A 17805-nucleotide genomic window follows, 5' to 3' on the forward strand; every position below is an offset into this window, starting at 1 on the left:
TGAAGGAAGTGCTTATTTTCACCAACTGTTTAGGAGGAGACTAAGATCCAAAGGGTTAATGAAGTAATGTACCCAGAGTCATGTAGGTGGAAAGTGGCAAAGCCTCTGAAAAATAAATTCGGTTGAAAACAACCTTTACATACTGAACATCTACTAATCTTATTTCTAAAATGTAGTATAGCCCCAGGTCATCGAAATACTAAATGTTCATTGTAGAAAGGTTGGAAAGTAATGCAAAGTATAAAAAAGCAGGAAAAATCATCCATAATTCTGCCACCCAGAGTCAATCATATTAAGTCCTTTAGCATATTTCCTTCAGGTCTTTTTTCTTTCTTTTTCATTATGGAGTTAATATCACACTAAACAGTATCTAATGCCACATTTTAGAAGACCAAGAATAAATTCAGTGGGCATTTCTAATATAACAAAAGTCTTTGGTTATAAGAATTCAGGAGCTGATAATAATAGCTGCCATCTATTTACTATTCCTATATGCTTGGCACGGTGCAAAATACTTTAACATTTTTTTTAATGTTTATTTACTGAGAGAGAGAGAGAGAGAGAGAGAGAGAGAGAGAGAGAATGAGTGGAGGAAGGGCAGAGAGAGGAGACACAGAATCCGAAGTAGGCTTCAGCCTCCGAGCTGTCAGCACAGACCCTGACACAGGGCTTGAACCCATGAACCATGAGATCATGACCTGAGCCACAGTCGGATGTTTAACTGACTGAGCCACCCAGGCACCCCCCAAATGGTATTAATTAAACTATCTCTTTCTTTATCTAAGTGTATAAAGTAGGCATTACCTAACCAAATAATGAAAGTATTTATGCAACCAGTATTTTAATGCACTCCATTTTTTTGAGAGAAAGAAATAAAAGACAACAAATATGCTGATAGATCTGATTTATTTTAAAAACCCAAACAAAACACTGCCAGGCTGTAGCCTGTGGTCACCATGAATTCTCTTCTGTTTTCCACCCCTTTCCATGTGCTTGGACAGTGAGGACTGGTGTCCATGATGATGACCACAGTGATGATTCACAAGCATCACAGATGAAGGGAGTTAACTACACTTCCATCCCTTGGCTTGTGTCTGCATAGGCCAGCGTGTGAGTAGCCCGGATTATGGGACCACTCAGCAGACTACAGAGACAAGAAATGAGCCACATCTCCCCACTGTGACCTGGACCGTGTTCTGATTTCCTCCTTTGGTCATTTTCGCCAGCTCTGCAGTAGCCCTCTTGTCCCTGGGATCTGGACTTCAGGACTGCCCTCTCTGCAGCCCCAAGACCAGCCACAGACCGAGTGCAAAATGGTAGCGGTGCATTGCTATGCGGACCGTCCATGTCCTGTGGGATAAGAAGAAAAGGGAAGGAGAGAAAAGTCTCTTTGAGATTAATGCAAGTCCTCTCAGTCAAGTGAAATCTAAAAATAGCCTCCATGTGGTAAGAATACACGACCCCTAACGGTCCAAAAGGGAGATGCTAGGGGAGGCTCTGGCTGCAGAGATGCTAAAGGTCAGAACTGGACTTTGGGGCTTGATTATTTTATATGTTTAAATACTAGGTCTGTGTTTTGATAACTGAACTTGCTAATAGCCAGCCACTTGAATTGCTGCTTCTAGCTCTTTGTTTGTTTTAAATAAGAAGATTCAGCCAGTAATAATGGGAGGAGCTGCAAATGACTTCCCCAGTGGGGAGTGTCTGCTTGTTTTTCCTTCTGCCTGGGCATGCTGATGTGCAGGCCACACTCACAGACTCATGCATCTGAGGATATCGCCCAAGAGAGCCCTCGAACTGTGTATTTATGTAGGAGGTGTGTACATGAGGGCCCTCAAGTGCCAAAACGCACAGATAACTGTGGGGGTAAGAAGAGGACTCCTGTTGCAAGAATTTAAATATACTATTTCTCATACATTCAATTCTTTCTTCTTTCATTTGGCAAACCTTAATTGAGCACCTAGCGTAAAAAGTACTATGCTCTTTGCTGTGAGACCCTGAGATTTCTTTTAAAACAGGCCATTACTCCTCCCCTTCGAAAGCTTCCTGTCTGATGGAAGTCCCTCTGATCGTCCATTAAAGCATACACAAGTCACCCACACTGAAAGATACTGTAGGAAATATGCTTTAGGAGTGATACTGAAGATAGGTAGTGTAGGAATTCAGAAAAGTCAATGTTCACTTCTGGCCCAGAAGACACTGAGGAAGATAGGCGTAAGGGAAGACATGGGCTAGGAATGGAACAGCGAGTATCCAGAGGGCAAAAAGAGGCATGACAAACCAGGAGACTGGTTTACCCTGGAGAAGAATCACATAGGAAGGTGTGTTGAAATGAAGCTGAAAGTTAGGGGTCAGATTGTACAGAATCTTTAATGTCAGATTCAGTTGACTTAGGCACATACAGATGGGGCAGGGGCAGGGAGGTACCTCCTAGGGTCTCAGAAATGTAGGAGATGAGGGTAACATTAGAGCAGAGAACAACACTTTCAGAACATCTGCTAGGCCAACAAGCCATAGCTATTCCCTAGAGAAAAACATTAATGCAGAATTTGTCAAAGTCGTAGAAAGAAGATAACTTCTGAATAAAAGATAGTCCTTTAAATTGTGCCAAATAAGAAAAATTAATTAAATTATGCTCATTTTTTTTCATCATGGCCCAGTGAAAAGTTAATCACCACCATTGATGTGCCCAAGTCCCTTAGTCCAAGTCCAAACTCACTAAGGAAGCTCCTGTCATATGAATCTATAGGAGAAGAAGGCACCTGAGGCTACCTTGCTGCACTAGCTGCCCCCTTGACCTTGCACATTGGTCTCTTTAGAGCTTACTGGCATGAATAAGTGTTCTCCGGTGGGACACTGGCCAAATCACATTTCTAAACCTTCAAAGCCTAAGGCTACACTCTCGATTTTGGTGAATCCACCAAGGAGAATGAACCTGTCTAGAATCTGATCAGGGCAGCTCACCAGCTTTCTCTCTGGGCCTCCTTAGAGAGCTCATCATTCAAAATACCCACAGTTGTAGTTATAAAAATGTTTGTAGTTTATAGACTCAACTCTATTGCATATGTGAATCACTAAAAAGTAAATAGAATAAATTTGCACTGAAAGACCCTAAATGTTTACACTTGTTGATGATTCAAAAAATTATTTCACCAAAAGACACATCTAGAATATATTAGAACTCTCAAAACATCACAGAAAACAAACAACCTAATGCAAAACAAAATAAGGGGTGGGTAAAATAATTGAACAGGCACTTCATCCAAGAAGGTATCTGGCTGACAAGTGAGCACATAAAAAGTTGTTCAACAACATTAGTTATTGAGGAATGCCAATTAAAACCAGACAGATAACCATTGTACACAGTTTTGTTTTTTTTTTAACATAGGCTTCATGTCCAGCATGGAGCCCAATGCAGGGCTTGAAGTCACGACCCTGAGATTAAGACCTGAGCTGGGATCAAGAGTTGGACCCTTAGTGGAGTGAGCCACCCAGGCACCCACTCCCCTGTCGTGCACTTAGAATGGCTAAAAGAAAAAGTACTGACAGTGTCAAGTGCTGACAAGGATGCGGAGGAACTGGAACTCTCATGCATCACAGGTGTGAATGCAAAATGGCCAAGCTACTGTGGACAAGTGTTTGCCAGTTTCTTTTAAACATGTACAAGCCATGTGACCCAGAAATCCTAACCCTGGATATTTATCATAGAGAAATGAAAGCATATATTCACATAAAAACCTGTACATACATGTTTATAGTGACTCTAGTTATAATTACCAAAAACTTGAAACACCAGAAACATCCTTCACCAGGTAAATGGGTGCACAGAACCTACTTCAGAATCTGGCAATACTTTGGGGGAACTTTCCAATCAATTAGTATCATGAGGTGGAATTAAAGAAGGAAAATTGTCATATGTTTTCTTCTACTTATTAAGACTCCAGATAGTGTAAGGATTTGATGCTACTGCAAACATGAAGAAAATGTGTCGATTGTTCATTGATGCTTGTGTTAGCTATACAGTGTGTGTATGAGTATGTTAGATCTAAGTGTGTAAGCTCTGAGTATGAAGTCTAGGTTTTGACGGAGCAGGGGGTCAAGTATGTGCGCGAGAGAAGTAAGAGACAGTCTGCATGTAGAATAAACGAAAGTCGGGGCGCCTGGGTGGCTCAGTCGGTTAAGCATCCGACTTCGGCTCAGGCACGATCTCACGGTCCATGAGTTCAAGCCCCGCATCAGGCTCTGTGCTGACAGCTCAGAGCCTGGAGCCTGTTTCAAATTCTGTGTCTCCCTCTCTCTCTGACCCTCCCCCATTCATGCTGTCTCTCCCTGTCTCAAAAATAAATAAACGTTAAAAAAAAAAATTAAAAAAAAAAAAGAATAAACGAAAGTCTCTGTCAGTGTTGGCTTCAACTCCAGAACCAAGAGAGGCAACTGCCTGCATGTATGTGTACATGTTTGATTGAACTTTTTTTTTTTTTTTTTCAACGTTTATTTATTTTTGGGACAGAGAGAGACAGAGCATGAACGGGGGAGGGGCAGAGAGAGAGGGAGACACAGAATCGGAAACAGGCTCCAGGCTCTGAGCCATCAGCCCAGAGCCCGACGCGGGGCTCGAACTCACGGACCGCGAGATCGTGACCTGGCTGAAGTCGGACGCTTAACCGACTGCGCCACCCAGGCGCCCCTGTTTGATTGAACTTTTAAAAAATTAATACTCAAAATCACTGAGTTTTAAAAAAATTGATCTTTTTTGTGTGAGAGGTAGAGAACCCTATATTTTTATTAGCTCAAGAGAGTAGACAAACTTGGGGCGCCTGGGTAGCTCAGTCAGTTCAGCGTCCAACTTCAGCTCACGTCATGATCTCGTGGTTCGTGAGTTCAAGCCCCACATCAGGCTCTGTGCTGACAGCTCAGAGCCTGGAGCCAGTTTCAGATTCTGTGTCTCCCTCTCTTTCTGCCCCTCCCCTGCTTGTGCCCTGTCTCTGTCTCTCTCTCTCTCTCAAAAATGAAAACAAATATTAAAAAAAAAAAACAAAAGAGTGGACAAACTTAAAAACTTGGTAGGGTGCGTGGCACAGCCAGAGGAAACCGTCCATCACCTCTATTGGTTCAGCCTTGTCATTCACTGTCCTGCATGCTGAGGGGACATGACTCAGTGTGATTCACCCTCCCCTCGCATCAGCTGCTGCATCTGTAAACTAGTGACCAATCCTGAAGCAGCAGAAGTTCTTTTGCTATAAATCTATCTCTGTGTTCCAAAATGTGTTTTATTAGCAGTGGCAAAGCCATTCACTGAAGTAAATGACACATAAGTTTACCAGCAGGTGGCAATAGAGGTAATTGTGTATCCCAAAAGATTAAATTTGTATTATTTTATAAACCAGAGCTGGGAACCATCAGAACTTGATTGAGCCCCAGCTTCAGCTCCCACTGCATTACACTAGCATTTTATGAGGTGGAATTGTTCAAGCCTTAGATGCTTTAGGGAGACACATAACCTTTTCCTGACTGAGCTGCTGTTGTGTTCAGGTTTCCAAGGGAGGGTCCTCTAAGAGTCTGATGGTTTTAGTTGAAAAAAAAAATGGATATAGTGGCAAAATCTTTTATAGGCCCATAAATCAGATTTATTTGTGGTGATGGGAGGCACAAAACAGTGAAGTAAATGCTACATTCAAATATAACCTCCTGGCAGTATTGAGTCTTACCCTAACTGTCAAACAACAAAGATAAAGCAATTAGACTGCTTTTGAATGTCAAAGGGACACTCCTTTATTAATTCCATCCACAGGGGAGAAAACCCTTAGGTATCAATGGGAAAATAAACTTTTCGTTTACACACAATAATTTCAAAGGCCAGTGGAACAGGGAAATTTGCTCCCAAACTCATGTCCTCAGTGGGTCGCAAAGTATTGCAAGAAAGTCTCACTTGACTTTGTCCTCAAAGTCTTTGTCCTCACCCTAAAACTTACAGATTGCCCATTCACCTCCCTGCTTCGCCACTTTCCCTGATTTTCTGGCTCTCTCCCCCTCTGATGGCTCCCAGACTCCTGACTCTCAGTCTCATCCCCATGGGCTCCCTGTTCTCCCTTCTGTTTCCCACAATCTCTCCTAACTGAAAGGGAATTTGGAATACATTAATTTAGAACAATTCAAATTACTATTGCTCTTTCATGGTCTTCAATTTAAAGGTTCATTCAAGGGGTGCCTAGGTGAATCAATCGGTTAAGCTTCCCACTCTCGGTTTCCGCTCCAGTCATGATCTCGAGGTTTGTGAGATCAAGCCTTGCTTTAGGCTCTGTGCTGACAGCATGGAGCCTGCTTGGGATTATCTGTCCTCTCTCTCTCTGTCCCTCCCCTGCTCATGCTCTCTCTCTCTCTCAAATAAATAAACTTAAAAAAAAAAAAAAAGCTTATTCAATTCCATGATATTGCTAAAAATCAGAAATAAATTGCTTTCTTAATTATTTAACTTACTTTTTAAGATAAATACATTCGGGGCGCCTGGGTGGCGCAGTCGGTTAAGCGTCCGACTTCAGCCAGGTCACGATCTCGCGGTCCGGGAGTTCGAGCCCCGCGTCGGGCTCTGGGCTGATGGCTCGGAGCCTGGAGCCTGTTTCCAATTCTGTGTCTCCCTCTCTCTCTGCCCCTCCCCCGTTCATGCTCTGTCTCTCTCTGTCCCAAAAATAAATAAACGTTGAAAAAAAAAAAAAAAAAAAAGATAAATACATTCATGTGAATCAAAATTCCGAAGATGCAAAAGAGTAAAAATGTTCTTCTTACCCTTTCTCCTACACAGCTCTCCCTGGAAACAACTGATGCTACTATTTTCTGATAAATACTTCCAGAGATATTATATGCATATATACGTAAACACACATATTTATATGTGTGTGTATGCAGAGGTATATGAATGTACGTATATATGTGTGTGTGTGTGTATATATATGTATACTTTCTTTATTTTTCCTTATTCTTACACAAATCATAGCATACTTTATACAAAAGCACCCTGCTTTCTTTTTTTTAGTTAGCTATATATCTTGATGATCATTCTATATAAATCCGGAAAGAACTTTCTCTTTCTTTTTCACAGACTTAGAGTATTATGTTGTATGGAGGGCCCATAATTTATTTATCCAAACCATTATAGTGAGGATGTTTCCAGTTGCATGCTATTTACAAAAAATTCTGCCACAAATTATCTTGTTCATATGTTATTTTGTACATATGGGTGTATGTCTGAAGGATAAATTTCAAGAATTTCTGGATTAAAAGGCATGTGCATTTGTAAGTTTTTTTGAATGTTTATTTATTTATTTTTGAGAGAGAGACAGAGCGTGAGCGGGGGAGGGGCAAAGACAGACAGGGAGACACAGAATCTGAAGCAGGCTCCAGGCTCTCAGTTGTCAGCACAGAGCCTGATGCGGTGCTTGAACCCATGAACCATGAGATCATGATCTGAGCCGAAGTTGGACGCTTAACCGACTGAGCCACCCAGGTGCCTTTGTAAGTTTTTTTTTTTTAATGTTTATTTATTAATATTTGAGAAAGAACGAGCACAGGCAGGGAAGAGGCAGAGAGAGAGGGAATCACAGAATCCAAAGCAGAGTCCAGGCTCCGAGCTGTCAGCACAGAGCCTGATGCAGCCTGTGAGATCATGACCTGAGCTGAAGTCGGATGCTGAATGGACTGAGCCACTTAGGAACCCCATTTGTAAGCTTAATAAATATTGTAAAACAGTCTTTAGAAGTCATACCCCAGAGGTATGAGAGTGCCTGTCTCTCTGCACCCTCACCAGGCAGCCCTTTTCATTGCTCTATTTTTCAGAATTCTTCTGACAATTCTTGTTTTCTGTTCCTTATGAGCTTTAGAGTCAGTTTTAGTCCCCCCCCAAAAATCTTTAGGAATTTTTATTGGAATTGCATTAAATAAATAGATTAATTTATGAAGAATAGATATATATCTTTATGATGTTGGATCTCTTTACAGATGCTTTTCAGTTGATAAAGGGTTCATTTCTTTCCTTAAGAGCAATTGGATATTTTCTTCATACAGAGTTCACACATCTTTTCTTAAGTTTATACCTTAACATTTGTATAATCATTGCCGCTTTTGTCAGCAGATCTTTCCTTCTGTCTCTTCTAAGTGGTTGCTTTTATATATACATACATATGAATGCTTGGATTTCTGTGCCCAGTTTGTATCTCACCACCTTACTGAATTCTCATATTATTTGTGATAGAGTCACTTAGGTTTGGGGGATACACAATAATATCATGACTCAATAATGATAATTTTATCTCCTTCTTTCCATTTTGCATGCCTGTTGTGGACTGAATATTTTTGTCCCCTAAAAATTCATATGTTGAATCCGAATCCCTAACCCCCAATGTGGCTGTATTGGGACATGGGGCCTCTAACAAAGTAATTCAGGTTAACTGAAGTCAGAAGTGTTGGGAGCCCTGATTCAACAGGATTAATATCCTTATAAGAAGAAATACCAGATGATCTCACAGTTTGTGAGTTTGAGCCCCACATCAGGCTCTGCTCTGAGAGCACAGATCCTTCTCTCTCTCTCCTTCTCTATCTGCCCTTCCCATGCTCATTCTCTCTCTCTCTCTCTCTCTCTCTTTCTCTGTCTCTCAAAAATTAATAAATAAACTTTAAAAAAACATAAGAAAAAAATACCAGAGAACTCTTGTGCTCTCTCTCTCACTCTCTCTTTTTCTCTTTCTCTCTTCACCATGTGAGAACACAATGAGAATGAAGAGGGGGCAAGAATGAAATCTTGCCATATGCAATGATGTGTATGGAGCCAGAGACTATTATACTAAGGGAAATAAGTCATTCAGAGAAAGATGAAGATCTGGGTTGTTAATGGCTAACAGTCTAAGTTTGAACTACTGTTTCCCAGTGCGTGAAAAATTCCTTGAGGACAGGCTCCTTGTTAATATATGGGCCTGACACATATTAGTGCTTAATAAATACTTCAGTCAAATGAAGATCATAGGAAGTAAGAGTCTCAACTCCAAACCATTTCTGAAGTGGAACATACCCAATTCTGAGGAGCAACTTTAAAAGAGATATCAACAAAGTCAAATGTCCAGAGAAGAGAAGGGAATCAAGCATAGTAGGGTCTTGAAACCATATCATATGGGGAGCATTAGGGAATGTAAATGTCCAGTCTAGAGTAAGAGGTGCGTGTGTGTGCATGTGTGTGGGAGGGGTGGGGGGGGGTGAGTAGAGAAGGAGGGAAGGGGGTAATAAGAACCACAGCTGCCTTTCAGTAATTTGAAGAGTTGGCATGGGGAAGAGGAGCTGTATTCCACATCCCTTAAAAGATGAAACTGGAAATTTATGCTTTATATAAAAAGAGCTTTCCAACAAGTATAATTGGGCAATGGGACAGTGCCTTAGAAAAAACTAAACTTCCTGTCAGACGAAGTATTTAATCTAAAGCTGGCTGCTGCCAACTGTAGACATTGTAGAAGGTTATCCTGTGCTGGGTATAAGATTAGAGAGTGAAGGTCCCTTTCAAAGATTCCAGGAACCTCCGAAAGATAATCCTTAAGAAGTTTGCATTAATAAGACATTCAGGAGATACTTTGTTTTGGGATGACCTGTGTTTCCCAGTAGTCTCTGTGCCAACTCTTAGTCTTCCCCACAAGAGTGATTCTTTGGCCCATTGCAAGAGAAAGGGACAGAGGAGGTCCAGGAGAAAGGAAGCCACATGTTAAGTCAGAGAATCCATGATCAAGGTAGTTTATTCAAAGTCTAGTTTGGGGAAGGGGAGGTCAGCTGATAGAGATAGACAAAGCCATTAGCCCCTCAATATCTACCTTACCAAATTACACCAGTTTAGTCCAGAATACCTCTGGGAAAGATAAAGCTAATTGATTAGCCACATCTGGTTTTAAGAGATCAGTACCTGTTGAGAAGGAGGAAAGGCTAACTTTATCATATAGGTTCCTTATGATGATCAGGGCCATTAGAGACCAGAAATGGAAGGCCCAAAGAAAGCAGTATGAGGGCGGAGGGTAGCCAGGGTGTTGGGGAACTGTGGGTGTGAAGGAGGGGTAGGGAAAAGTTTTGCCTACTTTGCAGTTTAGCCTGGGGCCTTGGTGTATCTCTGAGAATTTTCTCTAGGCTGATGACATTGTTTGCCAACACCCAAGTTGGGATGTCAGGACTTGTTTATAAACGGCAAACACCTTACTGTAGATCAGTCCAGTCTTCCTTATCTAGGCCAGTCTTGTCTCCTTGAATTCAAGTCTGGGTATCCTTATTCCTCCCTCTGGGAGAAAGAAGGAAGAAGGGAAAGAAGGATGCTATCTGTGCTAAATATCTTGCCCCAAAGAAGAGCATATCACCTGTCCATTTGCATTGTTAGTCCTCTCCTTCCCTGCCCTACAATTTATCTCTTCCATGTCTAACACCATTACTCCACAGTTTTACCCTGTCAGGGTAGTTCTGGAACCCATCCACGAGGAATCCTAGCTCAGTGGCTCTCAAACACCCAGAAACCTAATAAAAAAAAGTACTGGACAAGGGCACCTGGGCGGCTCAGTCAGTTGAGTCTCCAACTTTGGCTCAGGTCATGATCTCACAGTTCATGTGTTTGAGCCCCACCTCGGGCTCTGTGCTGACAGCTCAGAGCCTGGAGCCTGCTTCAGATTCTGTGTCACCCTAGCTCTCACTTACCCCTCCTCTACTCACACTCTGTCTCTCTGTCTCTCTCTTTCTCTCAAAAATAAACATTAAAAAAAATTTTTTTAAGTACTGGACAGTAGAGAAACCTAACAAAAGTTATGTATGGAAACCTAAGGAGGAAGACAGGATAGGTACTACAAGCTATTGGAGGGGAAATTATGGTGAACTTCATAGTCAAGGAAGCCTTCACAGAGGAAGAGGAAATGAACTTGAGTCTTAAAGAATGAACAGATCTCAGTTACACAAAGAGAAGGTGAGAGAATTTCAAGATGAAGAGACTACCCAGGGAGAAGAGAATGTGAGAGCATGTTAGGAACCAAAGTGAGGAAGAGTCAGACTGGATGAATCTGAACGTAAGGAAACTGAATGTTCAGTGCAACAGTTCCCACAAACCTCTGGCTTTCATGCACCATCTCAGCTCCACTCATGATTGTTTGGGAGTCTCTAGACAGGAGTGAGCATTCCATGTTTGAGGCTGGTAGATTAGGGGGTGCTTGTAAAAGATTAATCTGCAAAGAATCTGGAAAAACCTCTATGAAATTGTTAAACTCGGGGCGCCTGGGTGGCGCAGTCGGTTAAGCGTCCGACTTCAACCAGGTCACGATCTCGCGGTCCCTGAGTTCGAGCCCCGCGTCAGGCTCTGGGCTGATGGCTCAGAGCCTGGAGCCTGTTTCCGATTCTGTGTCTCCCTCTTTCTCTGCCCCTCCCCCGTTCATGCTCTGTCTCTCTCTGTCCCAAAAATAAATAAACGTTAAAAAAAAAAAAATTTAAAAAAAAATTGTTAAACTCAATGGAGAAAATTTGTCTAGATAAAAGTGTAGTTAAATAAACTTAGAGCTGTTCAATTACTGACAAAAACTATATTCATTTCTTACCCCCAAATCTGCCACTGCTAATGTTTTCTCCCATTGCTATGGCTGGTCACTTACCCAGTAGAAGTGGCAGTGAATTCTTTTTTTTTAAAGTCACCTCATACCAGGGTGCCTGAATGGCTCAGTCAATTAAACATAGAACTCTTGGTTTTGGCTCCGGTCATGATCTCATGGTTCATGATATGAGCCCTGCATTGAGAATCACCTGGGATTCTTTCTCTTTCTCTCTCACTCTCTCTCTCTCTCTCTCTCTCTCTCTCTCTCTCTGTGTGTGTGTGTGTGTGTGTATGTGTGTCTCAGTCTCCACTCCCTCCCCCAGTCACTCTTAAAATAAATAACTAAACTTAATTTTTTTTTTATTGTCACATACGAAGATCAAAGTACCCCTGGAGTTTCCCATGGTATGAGTTGTCACAGTTAGAGGTACTTGTTGACCTTAAAGGCAATCCATTTTCTACAGGACCTAAATGTAGGCCATGAAAAACCATGGTCCTATACATTTCACATAGATGTGAGACACTTATGTTTTCTAGTTATGGAGTAGTGACACCTATTATTCAAAATGACATTTGGGTGCGCTAGACCATTTAAATAGATTCATTTTTCCATTGAGACCAATTCATGTGATAAGAATAAGAAGTTCAAATGCCAGTGCCCCACATAATGTTCTTGCCATTGAAAGTTAGTACTTTCCTACTAACACTCACTGATCAACACAATCATAGTGATTGACCCACATCTAGCATTCTTTGTAAAATACATGCAAATGAGAAGACAACAGTAGAAAGAGAGGAGAGTACTGGTTGTAGGATGGTAGGAGTGCTGGGAGACTGTCTTTTATAATTCATCAGAACAAAATAGAGATGGCTCATTGTTTTTGGTTTTGTTTTAAGGCAGTGGATCCATAGAGAAATAAATAAAAATTGAAAAGAATATATAATCTAAAACAAACAAACAAACAAACAAACAAACAAGAATACATAATCTAAAGAATGACCTGGAAATGTGGAACCTCATGGATCAAAAAAGTACCAAACCAGCAGCAGAGTCCAGGGCATGAAACTGTAATGTGCTGAAGCATCTTTTCTCTGGCATTACTTTGAAAGTTTAATAGTTGCTTTCCTGATGGGTCTTGAGGACTAAGGACCTAGCAGTAGTCTGACCTAGAAGTCAAAGTAGGGAAATTTAAATGTCTTGAAATCCCTTCTCTGCCCAGTGTCTTGGGATTGCTGGTTGAGTTAATGGGATAGAAGTTTTCACAAGTCACAGGAGCATGTGGACTGCTGATGCACAAGGAAAAGTCTTCATTCCCTTAAAAGAGGGATGTTCCCAGGGGCAAGATGAGGCTGCCACAGAGCTGTAACCTGCCAGTCTGATGAGATTATCTGTGACAGAACCCATCTGACAATTTGGTCAAGAGTTTCTTCCCAAAGGGGACAACATCCTTGCCTTTTTTTTTGGGGGGGGTGGCAGAGGGTCTGTTTTTTTCCCCTGAAGTTCTTGAAGCAGTAGTAATAATGATTTCCTAAAAGACAGTTGACATTTTTGTTAGCATGATCTTTGAACTGACTTTCTCTCTAATCCTTCTGACACAGAGACTTGTTTCTGAGTTAATGAAGAAGGTCAATATTTGAATGAGATAGAAGAGCTTAAGAGTAAACAGCCTTGAGATAATTAGGGGATGAGAGACTTGTCTTTGTCAGTGAGATGTTGCTTATGGTGCACAGGACCCACTATAACATATAGGATGGTTCCGGAGAATAGTGAGGCAACCACTTGTTTTAAATTGAGAGGAATGAGTGAATACAATAAAACAAGAGGGAAGGACACAGTTGAAGGAGGGAATTTCTACCACATCAGTCATACTCACACCCTCTTGTGGCTCTGCCAGAGTTTAAGGGTCTATGAACCTTTCTGAACTTATTATATGCTTGTGGACTTGCTGGATACTCAGGAGAGAGCAGTCAATTCATGAACCATAAGTCCAAATACTCAACATTTTCACACACACACCAACCTCAACGGACAATGAAGTCTCAAGGCTGCATTTTAAAATTAAAAATAGTCCAATTAAAATAACTTTTGAAAGCCCTTAAATTGCCTGTTTCACCATCTTTCACTCTTACACCATCTTTCAACAAACAACATAGTGTGTTGGGTATTTTCCTTCAGTTAGTTAACAGATAAAGTACTAGACTTTTATTTAAAGGATCATTTCATATAAACTCCTGTTTCTTTACATGCAATTCAGCTTATATCATGAGATCTGTCTGGGACCAAGACCAAAAGGGACCAAGGGAAGAATAGATTCACATCTCTCACCTCAGCTCATCTAATACTGCTCATTTAGTTGAAAGATGGACAGATTATCCTCACTAGTTAAATGGCTCTCTATTCTTCCTTTCTTTCTTTCTTTCTTTCTTTCTTTCTTTCTTTCTTTCTTTCTTTCTTTCCCTTTTCCCCTTTTCCTGACACATATCATTGAATTCATGTCAATTAAATATACTGGGGCTCAGGGTACCTGGGTGGCTCAGCTGGTTAAGCCTCTGACTTTGGCTCAGATCATGATCTCATGGTTCATGAATTCAAGTCCTGCATCAGGCTCTCTGCTGTCAGCACAGAGCCCACTTCAGATCCTCTGTCCCCCTCCCTCACTCGTGCTCTCCCTTACTCTTTCTTTCAAAATAAACTTAAAAAATATATACTAGGGCTCGACTGCTGGACATATTCTCACGTAAGAACCTAAGTGAGAGCTAGAAATAAGGGGTAGAGTCCGAGGCTTAAGGCTTTAGCTTCAGGACAAATTGCCTTCTGGAAAGTGCCTTGTTGTTGACTGCTGTCTCTCACAATGTGTGCCCCAGAGTCTGGGCCTTGATTATCATACTTTTTCGCATTGATGATACATCCTCCTATCTTTAAGTGTGCTTCACACAATTCTTGGATGACACTTTTGGTCCAGAAGACCTTGGTTAAGAAGAAACACAGATTTATGGAAGAGGGACCTGGAAAATTTCAAACAGACACATACATCTTTATTGGAACCCTCCAGATCTGTGGGAAAGAAAATGGGGCCCACAAGGATCAGCTCTGAATTTGCTCCAGCTCCAAACTTACAGTCACACCCTTCTCTCTGGGCTCCCCATGTGGGCCAGCATTTTAATCTTTCCATCTCTCTCCCTCCTTCATCGTCGCCTGTTTATTCACCTTTTCCATTCCCTTGTCTCATTTTCTCATTCTTTCTGATTGCCCCACTCTCTCACACTCATATCCCCTGGTGTATCATCTTTCTGTTGGAGCCTGTACTGATGGCCTCCTTCCAAGAGCAGCAGGTTTGAATCAGCTCCAGTTTAAAATGAAGGAAGGGGGTGGGGGTGGAGCGAGGCCAGGAGAGGATATCAGCTCGCTCCTGTCCAATGTACTGAGTGCACAGTCCTCCCCCAAGCCTCCAGGCTGGCGCTCATGCTCCCAATCTCCCTCCCAACCTACCCTCCCTTCTCTCTGCCCAGACATCTCTCCACACATAGGTATGTGTAAGAAAAGGCCTAATAATCCCTTGCAGGCAAGATTAGAGACCCCCACCCTCAATCTAGCAGCTGGTTTCCATTAGATGTTCCAAGCCCTATAAATATTCTCTTTTTTTCACTTATCTCTAATAATTTTTCCTTTCTCTTTCTCATATTCCCCGCTTCTGGGCTCCCTCCTGGGAGGAGGCCTAAATTAAGTAGGGAAGGCATGCCAAGCTTTGCATTAACCATCTTGTCATGCCCCAGGCCTCTGGCAGAGCAGAACTCAGAAATGATGGCTTCTTGTTTGTCTAGTTTGCTGCTCCACACACCGAAGGTGGGAATCCTCCCAGAAGAGCAGAAGGGTTGGGCTTAGCCTGAACTAGAGGATGCTGCCAGGGTCACCCCATCTCTGTGCTCTCAATTGCGCTCCTGGCTGAGCTCCTTGAGCCCTCTGTCAAGGTTACCTTGTGCTTATCACTGGCTGCTATATGGTGTCTTGGGTACAGCCCTGGAGAGCAGCATTCTGGGGTTAAGATGCCAGCCTCTTTGTGCACAGGCAACGTGACTTCAGGCAAGTTACATAACCTTTCTCATTTGTAAAGTCGTGCTGATAACACCTACCTCAAAAGACTGCTAGGAGGGTGAAATGAAGTAAGTAACTAATGGGAAAACATTTAGCTCAAGTCTGTACTCAGCAGATACTGGTTCTCTCCTCTTGCCCCTTCCGGTATGGTCCCCTGTGGAAAATCCTGCCCTCCTCCTCTACTGCCTCCTACACCTTCCAAGTAATTAACTGAGCAATTAGAGAAGAATTAACCCTTAAATATCTGAGGTCTGAGTTGGGGAGTGTAAAATGTTTGCTTCTCGATGAATGTTTTCTCCTTAAGATAAAGAAGCAGAGAAAGAATGAATGTAAAATCCCTCAATTAGAACAATGTTTACAATTGTTAGTACTTTTGATAAACCAGGCAGCACGAAGCTATGTCATTGTTGAGTCAGTGACCCAAGAGCAGAAGTTCCTGCAAGTACCTCATCCGAGTCATGGCAGTTAAGAATGCAGCCTCCGGGGTCAGACGGTCTTTTAGGTCTGGATTCGAGTTCTAACTCCTCCTGGCTGTGGAGCGTCGACCAGTGTTTTACTTCTCTGTGCTGGTTCCCCTTCTGTAAATGACGATAGTAAGAGTACTGACGTCACAGTGTTGTTGCAGAGATCGAATGACCTCACGTAGTCCCTCACCCTTCACCAGTACCTGGCAGAGTAAGTGTGCAGTAGATGTTCGCTCTCCTTCCCGCCCACGAAATCTTTCTTACAGCCTTGCTCCTCCTTCGTGGCCATTTCCAAACTGACCCATGTGCAGGGCAATAATCCAGCTGGGCTTTGCTTCTCCCACTTCTGCATACTTCTCAGGAGTCCAGCCACTTTGGTGGTTCTGGATCAATCCCAATCCTCACAGTGAAACACACTCCAGAAACTCCTTAACTGGCCTTTCCATGGTGGGAGGGACTTCGAGGAGACAAGCACAGTGGGCAGGAGGGGTGCCTTTCTTGAGCCTCAACCATCCACACCCACCAACTCCATAGCCTTCCTGAGACCAAAGCCTTTGCCTGGGAGTATGGCCCATGACAAGTGACAAAAATGACCAGCCCAGAGCCCAGTCTTCAGACTGCTTCAGAGGGTGCTGGTGCTGGGTCTGCCCACTCTGCCTGTCTCTTAGGCTGAAGGTGAGTGAAGAGGACTGCCTTCCCAGCTCAGAACCAAGTGGAGCATAGAATCCCAAGGTCTTAAGTCCACAGAATTGAATCCCCTGTTCTCTGAACATAAATCAATCTAGACTATTGGGAACTTTATAATATGATTTTATTTTTTTATTTATTTTTATTAAAAAAATATACATATATTTGCTATTTCTTTGACCTATTTATACACTCTATACACTGTGGAATTAGTTAGACCCAGTTCTGTCACTGCCTCACTTTGTGACCTTCAGCAATTACTTAACTTCTTTGAGCCTCTGTTTGTTATTCTTTAAAATGGGGTAACAGCGTTACAACTTTACAGATATATCTCATCTTTTTCTCAATAGACTTTAGCCATAGCTACTCACCTTATGACTATTCTGTAATTTTGCTACAATTTAATTCTACTTCCTCTGATTCTATCTTTAGTGCAGTCAGAAAACAGTTGGTCACCATCATTCCTACATAAAACTACCTCCCAGAGACCTGAAAACAGTTAATAAATCATTCTTCAGCCTTTGAACCTCAGGCTAAACCATGCCAATTTCTTTAATCTTCCTCCAGAGAGCCTATCTGAAAATCTTGAATAATTTCACTTTTGCCTTGTGACCTCCCTCTAAATTATTAGCATCTCAGGTTTTAGTGCCCAAACATGAGTGTATTATTTTAATAAGGACCTGACAAAATAGTTGACCATAGTGCACATAACGTTGAGTTCGCCTACTTCATGCTCAGCTTGGGTGTCCACTAATAACCCTCCATAAATACACATATAAATGTTAGGCTATTCAAATGTGAAATAGAGAAAACAGATCCGTGTCTGTTCCTTTAAGAAGCAACCCCACAACTTATCTGTTAAACTTGTCTCATTTGCTGAGGGAGGAGAGAAAGAACTACCAAAAGGGACTCTGAAGAAAATCATTAAAGTAAGGAGAAAGCCCTTAAGAAAAGAGACGTTTTCTGCCCTCTGTACCTTC

At 42.0% G+C, this 17805-nt stretch overlaps 1 long non-coding RNA gene across 1 annotated transcript in view; it reads right to left on the reverse strand.

Moving 5' to 3' along the window:
• Nucleotides 1–1111: 1111 nt before the first annotated feature.
• The window catches only part of LOC123610879, a 31255-nt gene continuing 14561 nt past the window's right edge, over nt 1112–17805 (reverse strand). The window contains exons 2-3 of the long non-coding RNA XR_006718323.1: nt 16121–17805; nt 1112–1350 (exon numbers count right to left, since the gene is read on the reverse strand). The exon at nt 16121–17805 is cut by the window's right edge and continues 569 nt beyond it. This is a non-coding gene — a long non-coding RNA (uncharacterized LOC123610879). The remainder of the gene's footprint in view (nt 1351–16120) is intronic.

Source organism: Leopardus geoffroyi, chromosome C2 (genome assembly GCF_018350155.1).
Source record: "Leopardus geoffroyi isolate Oge1 chromosome C2, O.geoffroyi_Oge1_pat1.0, whole genome shotgun sequence".
Taxonomy (NCBI): Eukaryota; Metazoa; Chordata; class Mammalia; order Carnivora; family Felidae; genus Leopardus; species Leopardus geoffroyi.